Source organism: Hibiscus syriacus, unplaced genomic scaffold (assembly GCF_006381635.1).
Source record: "Hibiscus syriacus cultivar Baekdansim isolate YM2019G1 unplaced genomic scaffold, ASM638163v2 tig00000132_pilon, whole genome shotgun sequence".
Lineage (NCBI taxonomy): Eukaryota > Viridiplantae > Streptophyta > Magnoliopsida > Malvales > Malvaceae > Hibiscus > Hibiscus syriacus.
Window position 1 is genome coordinate 1,386,281 of NW_024061764.1, and position 16,534 is coordinate 1,402,814.

The 16,534-nt window shown below is 34.2% G+C and overlaps 2 pseudogenes; one reads left to right on the forward strand and one right to left on the reverse strand.

Moving 5' to 3' along the window:
• Window positions 1-7,371: 7,371 nt before the first annotated feature.
• On the reverse strand, window positions 7,372-9,978 carry LOC120132280 (annotated as a pseudogene).
• Window positions 9,979-11,003: 1,025 nt separating this feature from the next.
• On the forward strand, window positions 11,004-13,831 carry LOC120124156 (annotated as a pseudogene).
• The last annotated feature ends 2,703 nt before the right edge of the window (window positions 13,832-16,534 follow it).

Consider the following 16,534-nt stretch of genomic DNA (forward strand, 5'->3'; position numbering starts at 1 on the left):
ATCTTCATTGCATCCTCATAACTTTGATAACCTATTTCTTATACAGAACTTTGTTCTTTATCATTTCTTATACTTGTATTTTATTTCTTAAAATTCCATGCAAATACTTATCTCTTTTTCTACATCATAGCTATCTGATCAAAACCCAACTATATTCAGATTCACATCATAATTGATTAACTCAACTTTACCTTTTATTCCAATCTTATAACTCTATCACTTTACTCTGACAGTTAATCAATAACATCTGTCCAATCTAGAACACAACCCTAATCAACCAATCACATACATCATTTCCAAAAGAAATTATCTCAAAATTCGTTTACTTAACTTGTCAATTCACCTCCATTCTCATACATCCTATAATTTCCGTTGTTCAACTGAACATTCTGATTACTTTGTCTTATAAACTGATCATCGATATACCCATTCCTAAACTCTTCTTATCAATCCTCAGCTTTACTCAAATATACAAATCTTTATTCCCTTTACTATACCACAGTACTATGATTCAAATATACAATTATATCCAGATCCATTTCATATTTGGTTGTCTTATCATGACAACATCTCAAAATATTAAATTCTATACCTTTTCCATCACATAATCTGGTTGGCCAATGCTAACTCTTTCCATCCAAAATACAAACCCTTATTCTATCCACATTCTTATTAATACACAGTACTATTCCTTTATTTCAAACTCATCAACTCTGACTGTATATATCTTATATGCTTGTCACTGATGCACTTATTCTCAAACTTTCCACAAATTCTAACCACATCCTTAGATCTTTTAACATCCTTATGGTGACACTTGCTCACCATATTCTATCTTATTCACTTTATAACAAAACTTCTCTGTATCACTTTTTCGATTCGAAACAGTGAGAACCTTTTATAACTATTCGAATATGATTTTAATTCCTGAAATCAACCTTTAATCTTATAAGACACTTTCTAAGGTTTCTGCTCTTCATCCTGCCTGGCCAGGGCAGGTGAATTGCTATTACCATCAGATTGTCAGCTATCGATTCACTTTGTCATTTCTTATAATCACATTTCTATTGTATTCTATTAAACTTATTCTATCAGCAAGACAACATATTCCTTATAATTTCATATCAGAATTTTTTTTTATTTTGTTGGCATGTATACATTATACGACACTCTAGACTTCGGTTTATGCCGATATTCGACTAAACCGTAGCTCTGATACCATTAAATGTAACACCCCCAACCCGTATCCGACCCGGATACGAGTATGAGGTGTCACATTGACTTTTCAAACTTTGACTCTTGACAAAATTCAAAGAAAATTTAAACATTTCATTAAAGTAAAAGCGGTTTAGTTACATAAACTGACCACCATAACCAAAATCATCAGAGCATACTTAATTCAACCAATTAGTACATGCCAACTATACTCAAAATAACCAAATACATTTAAATCCTCTATTTTCTGATATGAAATTTTGTAAGGGAGATGCTGACCTGTCTTACTCTTTCGTTTCTCTTCTAGCTTCTGTAACCTACGTGTGAAACAATCACACGCTAAGTCTATGACTTAGTGAGGCATAAAAACTTATAATGCACTTTATAACATATATCAATACATGCATGTTCTGTTCTATCATGCTATACCAAATTACATGATTCCCTCATATCATGAAAAATCATATCAGATTAATTACAATAAAAAATACATACACATAACTCATCATTAACAGTTTATCATGTAATCACATACTTTTTGCTTAACCTTTTCAATCAAACACTCTACACACAACATCATATCCTTTCTATAACATTTATCATATCACTAACATATATTTGTTTATATCTCTTGATTAGCCCATGCACATATGTGAGAACTATAGATATTGAGTTTATGGAGGTTGTGCACTAATGCTGTCACCACAGCTCATATAAATGCATCGAAGTGCCACATAGAATTGCACCGTAGTGCCGCGTAGAATTGCACCGTAGTGCCATATAATATGTCCATAAAGACCACAATCATTCCTTAAGAATCATATACATAGGGATCAAGTATGTGTCTCACCAGACTTCACACATGTTCCAAAGAATACATATATGTCCCGAATGACCACATATCATTCCTTAAGAATCATATACATATGCCAAGGATCAAGTATGTGTCTCACCAGACTTCACACATGTTCCAAAGAATACATATATGTCCCGAAGGACCACAAAGACCCTCGACTCTTGGCATGCCAACTATACCCCTAGCTCTCATGACACATAACATGGGCTTTGTCATTTATATCATTTCATATTCACACATGCATATTAATTATCTTTTATCACATGCCTGATCTCTTATAATCATGTAATCACATAACTTGTGTCATTTCTTGTAAAATCACATACATCATGTAATACATATAACTTATACACTTTCTCATATGTTCACATGGTTCACATCACATGAATCGTATCTTTTCATATAGTTTATGTTTTATTCTCTATATTCCCATACATGTAATACATATCAAGCATGGTTACACAACTCCTTTCGATATAACTTGCATGTACCTATATTCTTTTCATATACTCACATAGTTATATAGTATAATATTTCATATAACCTCATGAATCAACTCACATGGATACATACTCAAATACTCATAGTTACATATCACTTAAATTATTCATATTTACCTAATCCATGGTCATATAGCTTCTATCACCAATTCACTTATCTAATCTCTTATTCTCATATGTTCATATTTATCATATAACACATAAGTTTTATTGCATATTTATATCTCATTCCTACATCACTAATTCATAATATAATTTACATCATATCATCTACCTTATTCTGTATTTCTTAGTATGCACTTACATTACCTAACCTATATTATACTTATAAACCTGAATATATTACTTCTATTATTTCTTTTATACAATTTAATCTATTTACTTAATTCAATTCCGTACAACTCCTATAATCATTTCATATCACTCCATAGCTTCTATTATACAACTAATGTATCATAATTTTATTTAAGCATATGAATCTTTCTCCTCTATCTTATCTTATATGCCCATAGTATCACTGAAGTTCAAGTCTCCTAATTAATATATTTTTATGTAACCTTTGCTTACTTAGTTCATATCCTTTCTCATAAACTCACTTTTACCATATTCTCATATTATTACTTAAATTATCTCATAACATGTATTCACGTAGTAATATTTCATTTATATATCAAAGATCTTATCACATAACTTATCTTTTATATTCATATAATTTATTATCATATCATATGGTTTATATCATAATATATCACACATTCACATCAACCATATAATACATATATACAATACATGTCAACACGTATAAATCATACACATATACTTCTATTTATGAATTCATGCATTTTACTATGGAAATAGACTTGTCGCAAGTCTTATTTCCATTTAACATCATATAATACTAATATGCACTCACCTGGCCTCACTAGTCCATTCCAATATCTTATCTTCCCTTTTTATCGATCTTACTTGTCAATGATTCCAGAACTCGTTTAGGCTCTGAATCTACATAATTATACATTTTAAGACAATTATTAGATACCTACTGTAACACCTTGTAATTGGATACTAGCAACTTAAACGAACTTATTAAACCAATATTCACATTTTTCCTTTAGGGGGGAATCGGTTCCCTCCTGTGGGGTATCGGTTCCCCCTTGACATTCTGTAAATTATGGTTCGTTTGAGGGGGTATCGGTTCCCCTTGAATGGGTACCGATTCCCCTTGCCCAGAAATCACATTTTGAGCTCGAAAATCACTTCATTTTCAGCTCAACACTTCATACTTCACTCCCTTTAATATTCCTAACTTTCATACACATACTTAAACCAATACATTTTCATTCAATATCTCTTCAACTTAAAATTCACTCTTCCACATAGCATTCAAGAATCATACCAATTTTTCCATGTTATCCAAAATTAATTCTAACACTTATAACTTCTTACTCTTCCATATGACAAGTCAAATTCAACTTCAAAATCTATTAACTCCTTCTATTTCACTAATTCACTTAAAAACTCTTCATATTTAATCCTTCATAACTCATCCATTTTGAAATTTCAACCTACTTTAATCTCTAAATAATCTTTCTTAGCACCCCAAGAATCAAAACTAAACTTAAAACTCAAGAATTAACCAACTGAAATTAAACTTACCTTTGCCATGGAGCATACGGGAAGAGAAGAGGAAGGAGATGACCCAAGCTCCAGATCTTTCTTTCTTCTCACCATTTCACGTTTTTATCACCTTAAAAGAAAGATAAAATCTTTCTGGTCAAATGACCATTTACCCTTAATTTTCTTAATAATTACTAAATAACCTTCATCATATATTTCCAATAATCATTAATTATTTCATTCTTTACTTTAGTCACCAAATTCTGAAACTTTTCAATTTAGTCACTAACCCGTATTGCGGATGTTACAAACTAACTAACTGATCATTAACTAATTAACAAACTTTCTAACTAACTCTTAACATCTCAACAGTTTATAACACTATAAGCTAATATACTCACCGGCAGGAGGGAGTGTTATTCACAAAGATTACGGACAACGTGAACAAATTGACCCACGCTCAAATCAGGGAACAAGATACCTGAAATCACAATCAAAGGTTTTCGAGGACATGTTTGGCAAATAACAGATTGATAAACTCCAAGTGCAAATGCACTAACTTGTTTTTATCAAGATCAGGAACGTCGCTCTTTTCAGCCTTCTCAACAATAATCTGCATGGTATCCCATGAGCAAAGATGAATATCAAAAGAACAATGCAGGATTAAAAAATGATCAAAAAGGAAGATAGTAGGTCGCTTCATACATGGTCCAAATATGACTCTAGTGGCTGGCATGAACACTAAAATAGGCTGCTTAGTTTCTCTAGTTTGATAGATTGTTATATCATTTATTAAATATTTTAAAATATCTTTAAATATATTTTCATTATCTATTAAAATTTATATTACAAGTTTTAAAAATTGAATTGATTACTCTTCATTATTCTATTTCTTTCTTTTCAATTTCCAGAATTTTTCTTGTGGTTGAAAGTATGTAAAATGTATTGGCTATTAGTAAAACTCATTGTTTGGTTATATCAAACCCTTTCAATTAGATGTTTAGATGTTGAAAATATGTGGATCCACTGCTCGAGGTTAAAATCTTGAAACCAAACGCCAAAGGATATGTAGCTTAAAAATCTTTTTAAATGATTAATCTACTACTTATTTTAAAGATTCCTTTTGTCATCAACCACGCATGCACCAAAACTACGAATTTAAAGGTTGAACAACACAGGGTGTATAGGTTGAATTTCTGTTGATTATGAATGTACTACCAATTGAAAAGGTTTCCTTTAATTTTCAACAACATACATCAAACATGCATCAAACCAAGCCATTAATAAGGTTTCAATGTATATACGTAAGCCTGAAATGTCATTTTGTCTATAAAAAAAATGAAATGACACTTTGTCTCGAGTAAAGATTAAACCTTTTTTTTCTATGGTTCTTATAAGAGTGCTGATGCCATGCATGTAGTACTGCAATATCTACCCGCATATAATAAAGGAGCAAACCACAAACGAGGCAAAATAGCTAAATAGCCAGCCTTTGTAGTGAAATCTTGCAGATCTCTTTTGTATACGCATATACAAGAGAGACTTGCCAGTTTCCTTCGAGAGAAGAAAGAGTACATATTAGTCAATGTAGTTAAGAGTGCATGCATTGAGTACTATAGAGGAGAGGATCCGACAGAGAAACTGGTCCCGTTAAGGAAAACTCCATTGAAGAACCTTCTGTGGGTCTATACTGCGAATAATCTCAGCCATCGGCTGTTGCAAAACAATGGGTCAGTGCCACTCTAGGGCATTGTCGTCAACAGGAAACGATCACGAAGAGAAGTGCGTTTGAGGAGGAGAACGAGGAAACGTCGAGCCGGAAGAAAGGGTGCTTATCCATGGCTAAGGAACAAAGGTCGAGGTTTTACATATTAAGGAAGTGCGTTATCATATGTTACTGTGTTGGCAAAAGTACGGTAACATTGACTAATTTTCCCTCTCTCTCATTTTCTCTTCATCCAAGCTCTCTCTCTCTGTGTGGCTTACACAGTATGTGCATTAACTATTAACTGTCCTTCCATAATTTGTGCCGTGATCTTCAAGTATCAATAATGTAAAGCAGTCTATGCAGCTTTATCTAGTCCAAATAGATCATTGTCAAAATGATGGCTTCTCTAATAAACCAATTTGAGATTAAGTTGTTGATTAATTATGGTTACAAAGAGACTGATCATATATGCTTACCTTTGCCTTGAAATGATGTTGCTATGAAAGCCAATAGACCTGTTAAAAATGGGGGAAATGAAAAGGTAGTAACAGAGTATAGGACCTAGGGTTTTTCTAGTGGGAGGACAAGCAAGGAGAGATAGATACGACTATGTTGCAGTGATAGATAGCACATTTGCAGAGTTTTCACGTGAAAATAGTTAGCAAAGTGGGGCTGTTTTCGTTTCTTTTGCTGTAAAAGGCGAGGGAGAGATGCAGACATCAATTCACATGAGGAGAGGGATAGATCATTGAGGGGATTGTAGATAGAAACAGGTTTCCTTTGGTAGGACTTGTTCGGGATCCATAACAAGTCTGCTATTGGCTTATTATCTTGTACTTGCAGTTGCCTTTCCTTTCTATAGGTTAGCTTTTTTTCCCCAACTTCTTTTAGCTAATTTCCCAGCTATTTCTCAATTTTGGGTAAAAAACAGAAGTTCAATAACTCCACTAATTTCATTGTTTCATAATTCAACAAGACATTTTTATTGGCAAAACAGTTACTGCATTTGCATACGGGATCCTGTAAGTGATGGTAGCCAACTCAATGCATCATATGGAATTGGAAAACAGAAGCTTAACTATATCTATGTAGATATGGTATTAGTGCTATATATATTCATAATCATTCCTCAGTTCTTTGATACATTTATTTATTGATGTAAGATATTGTACAGCTTCTTAACCATTCTTGACTATGGTGCAGATAATAGAGTTATCCATAAATTTTACATTAAGAGTTAACTATCACGACATAGTACTGTGATGTCTTATCTTTTTCATCAATCGACATGGAACTTAGGAAGAATACAAGGGTGAGGTTCTGATGATATAAACGTGTTATAAATTGATTTTATTGAGTAGGAAGCAGCAATATGCTGACTACAGGGATTAGTTATATAGATCTCATCACCATGGTAGAAAACTTGTAATCCAACCCTCCACCATTCAAAGAATGAGGGTGAGGCAGCTGTACTGGGGTCGGCATCCTCAGAAGTAGAGGAGTACCGCAGAAGCAAAAGCAAGGGGCATCTCTTCTGTTTTTCTATGGTATGCTATACTACTACACATTCCTTACACCTATGGATGCAAATATAAATGTGGGGAAAAGGGAGAAAAATAAAAGGGTGACAAAAGCATCTTGTGCCAGTTATCCCATGTATATTTTTCCTCAGGAAGAGGTTTTTGTCGCTTGCATAAAGTTTGTGCTCCATAAAGCGTTCTTGTCCTCGCCACAATGTTCATGAACCTCCGTAATCCGCTCAACAGACCTGCAAATCCCACTGCACTTCCAGTCGAATGAAGCAACACAGATATTACTAGCTTGAGCTTTCCATTCACAATCTGTTAGTAAAAAAGTTAGAAGTTAATTCTTCAATGCTACTTCAGCAATATGCCACCGATTAAATGTCAAACAACACAATAATACAAGATTCCAATATCTGGCCTCTGATAGGTTCACGCCAATATTGACCAAAGGTTGGAATATCGACATCATAGATCAATTTATATGCTCAGAGTTCACTCATCATACTTCTCATTTATAACATATTTGGTCAAATTACATTTTGTAAACTAAACAGGTATTCAAGGATGGCAAAAAAAAAATACTATACAAGAAGAAAAGCAAAGCTCCCATACCTGGGGAGTACCACAGCAGAGTCTCCTATCATCCACATGTTCCACATCTAAACCAATAAACCAAGCTCCCAATGAAACATCTTCATTAGCATATTTATGCAGTACATTCCTGAGATGGAGCATAGCTATTATCACTGGAGGCAATAACAAAGGTTTTGAAACTTTGAAGTGTCTGAAATTAGAGCTTTGACATGTGTAAGCTTATAATATACACGATGTCCTGGAACATGCAACTCGAATTGTTCTAGTTGGTAGTTCATTAACTTGATAGACCAGCTTAAGTGCAGCATTAACTCATCAATGATAACATGCTTGAAATCAAAACAATTAGAAAAGATGCGTAGGAACTCACTGATTTATCAAATGTAAGTGGCCAAATCTTTCGATATAGCATACAGTTGTCCAGTAGCATGTCGGAAATATTTGTTTCCAACCTCACCAAATTTCCAGTACTCAGGTTCATGGTATTTCACTCCCCTATTAATAAAGATCATACATAAGACAACCAGATATTTCGGATATTTTCAACATCTTAAATATAAACTAATCCGGAAAGCACAGAAACTCAGCTTACTTTCGAGCAAGAACAGGACCAGACTTCATGCAGCCAATATAAACTCGAGGTTTCTTTCTATGTCCAGCTAAAGTCATACCAAGTGTTGCTGCAGCCATATAAACTCATTTATGGAGTGGAATAAATTTATTAAAAATGTAGCTATGCAATTAATCATAGATCTATAACTTGATGCAAAAATCGTCGTAACTTCTTTTGAAGTACGAGCAAAAGGTTTCATTTCCATTAGATACACAACCTTTTCGCCTTCATTAAAATTATGATCATCATATTCCTTCAAAAAGTCTCAGGGTACTCATAATAAAACTTGGATTATAACCTTGTCTCATTCTAGATAAAAATTAAGACATATTTATAAAAGGAATTATACAATATGTGCAAAGATTTGTAAACATGCAAAATGGAAGAACAAATTTTATTTTACCAAGATTTACATGAACATCATCATCGACTTTGATGTAAAATTCGCATCCCACAAGGAAACAGCAGTGGCAAAATAAGTTTTTGTCTTGGCCGACAACTCCAGGTAGCCTTCAACATGTTGCTATTTTTTTTTATGAACAAACAAAATAAGGCTGTTTAAATATTTTCTATGGTCTATTCACACTTATAAAACATTAGACTACTCGATATAAGTCAACACTAATGACAACAGAGACGGGCAGAAGAGAAGTATTACCAATCTCAAAAAGTCTCCATGCACCTTTTCCTCAGCTTCAAGGCTTTATCGAGAATGCCACCTGATGTTGAACTGGAGAAGGCCACCCATTATTTCAGTTTTCTACCCCCTCATATAGGTCATATAGTTTATCAACACATGCGACTTCTTTACAAATTTGTAAAGATAAACAAATACACTCAAGCTAAAAGCTTTTACATGCAGTTACTGGAGAAATTACAGTCAATAGTCAAAAATATTTTATAAGGATCTTATAGGTACAGGCAGAAAGGTCGAAATTACCTGTGGCCTATAACAAACCGTATGATGAGCCTTTTTCTCCTCTAAATTTTTGCGCTTCTCAGCTGGGAAATTTATAGTTAAGAATTGATTTATAATACGCTCAAATGAAGCTCATAAAAGAATAAAAAAAATAGCCATTAAACAAAAGACTTCTATGAAACAGGTATGCACCTTGAGGCATCCAAGTAGCACGTACTGAATCTCTTCGCTTCGACTACTAAAAGCTGTATTGATTCCTATAACCATAAAATATTTTCTTTTAAAAGTTGATTCAATATTCTTCACGCCTTCAGATATCATAGGATCTTTCATAATTGTCTCACGTTCTGCCCTAGCAGCCATCAATTTGATCTCCAAATCTGAAATGGCTTTATCCACGGTCCTGCATTCCATATACAGCAAATAAGATACGAATTTAAGGCCATAATAGGAGCAATACCTCAAATCCAGATGTAACAAACATATCTTGGCTTACTCATAGAATGTTGGGACCCTGAATGCCTCTAGAGCTATTGGCTTCATTCTTCAAAACCTTTTAAAATTCGAGGAAAGGACAAGCATTTCAACACCATCAGCATGATGAAAAATCAAGATAGAATGTTTGGTAAAAGAGATGACAGGTTAAAGGCTAACACAAGACATTGGACTAAATATCACTACTCCACTAAAACCCACAGCTGAATCCTTCTTGCTTTTATTACAACAACTAGGCTCTTCAAAGCTCAATCATATAGATAACTAATACTGAACATATGTGGGCCAAAAGCACTCACAATGTTCTGATCACAATCCACAAATTGTTTACCCTCGGTTCTTGAAGTCCACGGAACGGCATTCACATCAGCACAATCCACATCCTGATGTGTATCATAATTAAAATGATTTGAATATACTATAAGCAGCCATGGCAAAATCAAATAGGGAAAAAACTTTATATAAGATGTCAGAGTTTCCCTAAGCATTAACAAACGAAGCTTAGCAGACACAACAAAAAACCGTACACCATGGTAGCAATTCCTCCTAGTAAGATATATATAACTAACACCCTAAGAAATCAGGTAGTTCATTCACTGCTATAATATCCTATAAAAAATTAACTAAAAAAAAAACAAATTATGCCAACACTGGCAGTGTGGCATAATTTGTTTTTACTTTTTAGTTAATTTTTTTATAGGATATTATAGCAGTGAATGAACTACCTGATTTCTTGTTAGGGTGTTAGTTAATATCTATATCTCTACTAGGAGGAATTGCTTACCATGGTGTACGGTTTTTGTTGTGTCTGCTAAGCTTCGTTTGTTAATGCTTAGGAAACTCTGACATCTTAATATAAAGTTTTTTTCCCTATTTGATTTTGCCATGGCTTGCTTATAGTATATTCAAATCATTTAATTATGATACACTGAATCAGGATGTGGATTGTGCCTGATGTGAATGCCGTTCCGTGGACTTCAAGAACCGAGGTAACAATTTGTGGATTGTGATCAAACATGTGAGTGCTTTTGGCCCACATATGTTCAGTATTAGTTATCTATATGATTGAGCTTTGAGAGCCTAGTTGTTGTAATAAAAGCAAGAAGGATTCAGCATGTGGGTTTTAGTGGAGTAGTGATATTTAGTCCAATGTCTTGTTTTAGCCTTTAACCTGTCTCATCTCTTTTACCAAACATTCTATCTTGATTTTTCATCATGCTGACTGGTTGTTGAAATGCTTGTCCTTTCCTCGAATTTAAAAGGTTTTGAAGAATGAAGCCATAGCTCTAGAGGCATTTCAGGGTCCCAACATTCTATTGAGTAAGCCAAGATATGTTTGTTACATCTGGATTTGAGGTATTGCTCCCTATTATGGCCTTAAATTCGTATCTTATTTGCTGTATATGGAATGCAGGACCGTGGATAAAGCCATTTCAGATTGGAGATCAATTGATGGCTGCTAGGGCAGAACGTGAGACAATTATGAAAGATCCTATGATATCTGAAGGCGTGAAGAATATTGAATCAACTTTTAAAAGAAAATATTTTATGGTTATAGGAATCAATACAGCTTTTAGTAGTCGTAAGCGAAGAGATTCAGTACGTGCTACTTGGATGCCTCAAGGTGCATACCTGTTTTCATAGAAGTCTTTTGTTTAATGGCTATTTTTTTTATTCTTTTATGAGCTTCATTTGAGCGTATTATAAATCATTCTTAACTATATAAATTTCCAGCTGAGAAGCGCAAAATTTAGAGGAAAAAAAGGCATCATCATACGGTTTGTTATAGGCCACAGGTAATTTTCGACCTTTCTGCCTGTACCTATAGATCCTTATAAATATTTTTTGACTATGACTGTAATTTCTCCAGTAACTGCATGTAAAAGCTTTTAGCTTTGAGTGTATTTGTTTTATCTTTACAAAATTTGTAAAGAGTCGCATGTGTTGATAAACTATATGACCTATATGAGGGGTAGAAAACTGAATAATGGGTTTGGCCTTCTCCAGTTCAACATCAGGTGCATTCTCGATAAAGCCATTGAAGCTGAGGAAAAGGTGCATGGAGACTTTTGAGATTGGTAATACTTCTCTTCTGCCCGTCTCTGTTGTCATTAGTGTTGACTTATATCGAGTAGTTCAATGTTTTTATAAGTGTGAATAGACCATAAAAATATTTAAACAGCCTTTATTTCTGTTTGTTCATAAAAAAAATAGCAACATGTTGAAGGCTACCTGGAGTTGTCGGCCAAGACAAAACTTATTTTGCCACTGCTGTTTTCCTTGTGGGATGCGGAATTTTACATCAAAGTCGATGATGATGTTCATGAATCTTGGTAAAATAAAATTTTGTTCTTCCATTTGCATGTTTACAAATCTTTGCACATATTGTATAATTCCTTTTATAAATATGTCTTAATTTTTTATCTAGATGAGACAAGGTTATAATCCAAGTTTTATTATGAGTACCCTGAGACTTTTTGAAGGAATATGATGATCATAATTTTAATGAAGGCGAAAAGGTTGTGTATCTAATGGAATGAAACCTTTTGCTCGTACTTCAAAAGAAGTTACGACGATTTTTTTGCATCAAAGTTATAGATCTATGATTATTGCATAGCTACATTTTTTAATAAATTATTCCACTCCATAAATGAGTTTATATGGCTGCAGCAACACTTGGTATGACTTTAGCTGGACATAGAAAGAACCTCGAGTTTATATTGGCTGCATGAAGTCTGGTCCTGTTCTGCTCGAAAGTAAGCTGAGTTTCTGTGCTTTCCGGATTAGTTTATATTTAAGATGTTGAAAATATCCGAAATATCTGGTTGTCTTATGTATGATCTTTATTTAATAGGGAGTGAAATACCATGAACCTGAGTACTGGAAATTTGGTGAGGTTGGAAACAATATTTCCGACATGCTACTGGACAACTGTATGCTATATCGAAAGATTTGGCCACTTACATTTTGATAAATCAGTGAGTTCCTACGCATCTTTTCTAATTGTTTTGATTTCAAGCATGTTATCATTGATGATTAATGCTGCACTTAAGCTGGTCTATCAGTTAATGAACTACCAACTAGAACAATTCGAGTTGCATGTTCCAGGACATCGTGTATATAAGCTTACACATGTCAAAGCTCTAATTTCAGACACTTCAATAGTTTCAAACCTTTGTTATTGCCTCCAGTGATAATAGCTATGCTCCATCTCAGGAATGTACTGCATAAATATGCTAATGAAGATGTTTCATTGGGAGCTTGGTTTATTGGTTTAGATGTGGAACATGTGGATGATAGGAGACTCTGCTGTGGTACTCCCAGGTATGGGAGCTTTGCTTTTCTTCTTGTATAGTATTTTTTTGCATCCTTGAATACCTGTTTTAGTTTACAAAATGTAATTTTGACCAAATATGTTATAAATGAGAAGTATGATGAGTGAACTCTGAGCATATAAATTTGATCTATGATGTCGATATTCCAACCTTTGGTCAATATTGGCGTGAACCTATCAGAGGCCAGATATGGAATCTTGTATTATTGTGTTTGTTTGACATTTAATCGGTGGCATATTGCTGAAGTAGCATTGAAGAATTAACTTCTAACTTTTACTAACAGATTGAATGGAAAGCTCAAGCTAGTAATATCTGTGTTGCTTCATTCGACTGGAAGTGCAGTGGGATTTGCAGGTCTGTTGAGCGGATTACGGAGGTTCATGAACATTGTGCGAGGACAAGAACGCTTTATGGAGCACAAACTTTATGCAAGCGACAAAAACCTCTTCCTGAGGAAAAATACATGGGATAACTGGCACAAGATGCTTTTGTCACCCTTTTTATTATTTTCTCCCTTTTCCCCACATTTATATTTGCATCCATAGGTGTAAGAATGTGTAGTATAGCATACCATAGAAAACAGAAGAGATGCCCCTTGCTTTTGCTTCTGCGGTACTCCTCTACTGAGGCCGACCCCAGTACAGCTGCCTCCCCCATTCTTTGAATGGTGGAGGGTTGGATTACAAGTTTTCTACCATGGTGATGAGATCTATATAACTAATCCCTGTAGTCAGCATATTGCTGCTTCCTACTCAATAAAATCAATTTATAACACGTTTATATCATCAGAACCTCACCCTTGTATTCTTCCTAAGTTTCCATGTCGATTGATGAAAAAGATAAGACATCACAGTACTATGTCGTGATAGTTAACTCTTAATGTAAAATTTATGGATAACTCTATTATCTGCACCATAGTCAAGAATGGTTAAGAAGCTGTACAATATCTTCATCAATAAATAAATGTATCAAGAACTGAGGAATGATTATGAATATATATAGCACTAATACCATATCTAACATATATAGTTAAGCTTCTGTTTTCCAATTCCATATGATGCATTGAGTTGGCTACCATCACTTACAGGATCCCGTATGCAAATGCAGTAACTGTTTTGCCAATAAAAATGTCTTGTTGAATTATGAAACAATGAAATTAGTGGAGTTATTGAACTTCTGTTTTTTACCCAAATTGAGAAATAGCTGGGAAATTAGCTAAAAGAAGTTGGGAAAAAAAGCTAACCTATAGAAAGGAAAGGCAACTGCAAGTACAAGATAATAAGCCAATAGCAGACTTGTTATGGATCCCGAACAAGTCCTACCAAAAGGAAACCTGTTTCTACAATCCCCTCAATGATCTATCCCTCTCCTCATGTGAATTGATGTCTGCATCTCTCCCTCGCCTTTTACAGCAAAAAGAAACGAAAACAGCCCCACTTTGCTAACTATTTCACGTGAAAACTCTGCAAATGTGCTATCTATCACTGCAACATAGTCGTATCTATCTCTCCTTGCTTGTCCTCCCCACTAGAAAAACCCTAGGTCCTATACTCTGTTACTACCTTTTCATTTCCCCCATTTTTAACAGGTCTATTGGCTTTCATAGCAACATCATTTCAAGGCAAAGGTAAGCATATATGATCAGTCTCTTTGTAACCATAATTAATCAACAACTTAATCTCAAATTGGTTTATTAGAGAAGCCATCATTTTGACATGATCTATTTGGACTAGATAAAGCTGCAATAGACTGCTTTTACATTATTGATACTTGAAGATCACGGCACAAATTTATGGAAGGACAGTTAATAGTTAATGCACATACTGTGTAAGCCACACAGAGAGAGAGAGCTTGGATGAAGAGAAAAGAGAGAGGGAAATTAGTCAATGTTTACCGTACTTTTGCCAACACAGTAACATATGATAACGCACTTCCTTAATATGTAAAACCTCGACCTTTGTTCCTTAGCCATGGATAAGCACCCTTTCTTCCGGCTCGACGTTTCCTCGTTCTCCTCCTCACAACGCACTTCTTCTTCGTGATCGTTTCCTGTTGACGACAATGCCCTAGAGTGGCACTGACCCATTGTTTTGCAACAAGCCGATGGCTGAGATATTCGCAGTATAGACCCACCAGAAGGTTCTTCAATGGATTTTTCCTTAACGGACCAGTTTCTCTGTCGGATCCTCTCCTCTATAGTACTCAATGCATGCACTCTTAACTACATTGACTAATATGTATCTCTTTCTTCTCTCGAAGGAAACTGGCAAGTCTCTCTGTATATGCGTATACAAAAGAGATCTGCAGATTTCACTACAAAGGCTGGCTATTTAGCTATTTTGCCTCGTTTGTGTTTGCTCCTTTTATTATATGCGGGTAGATATTGCAGTACTACATGCATGGCATCAGCACTCTTATAAGAACCATAGAAAAAAAAGGTTTAATCTTTACTCGAGACAAAGTGTCATTTCATTTTTTTTATAGACAAAAGTGACATTCAGGCTTACGTATAATACATTGAAACCTTATTAATGGCTTGGTTTGATGCATGTTTGATGTATGTGTTGTTGAAAATTAAAGGAAACCTTTTCAATTGGTAGTACATTCATAATCAACAGAATTCAACCTATACACCCTGTGTTGTTCAACCTTTAATTCGTAGTTTTGGTGCATGCGTGGTTGATGACAAAAGGAATCTTTAAAATAAGTAGTAGATTAATCATTTAAAAAGATTTTTAAGCTACATCCTTTGGCGTTTGGTTTCAAGATTTTAACCTCGAGCAGTGGATCCACATATATTTCTCAACATCTAAACATCTAATGAAAGGGTTTGATATACCAAACAATGAGTTTTACTATAGCCAATACATTTTACATACTTTCAACCACAAGAAAAATTCTGGAAATTGAAAAAGAAGAAAGAAATAATGAAGAGTAATCAATTCAATTTTTTAAAACTTGTAATATAAATTTTAATAGATAATGAAAATATTTTAAAGATATTTTAAAATATTTTAATAATGATATACAATCTATCAAACTAGAGAAACTAAGCAGCCTATTTTAGTGTTCATGCCAGCCCCTAGAGTCATATTTGGACCATGTATGAAGCGACCTACTATCTCCTTTCTTTTGATCATTTTTTAATCCTGCATT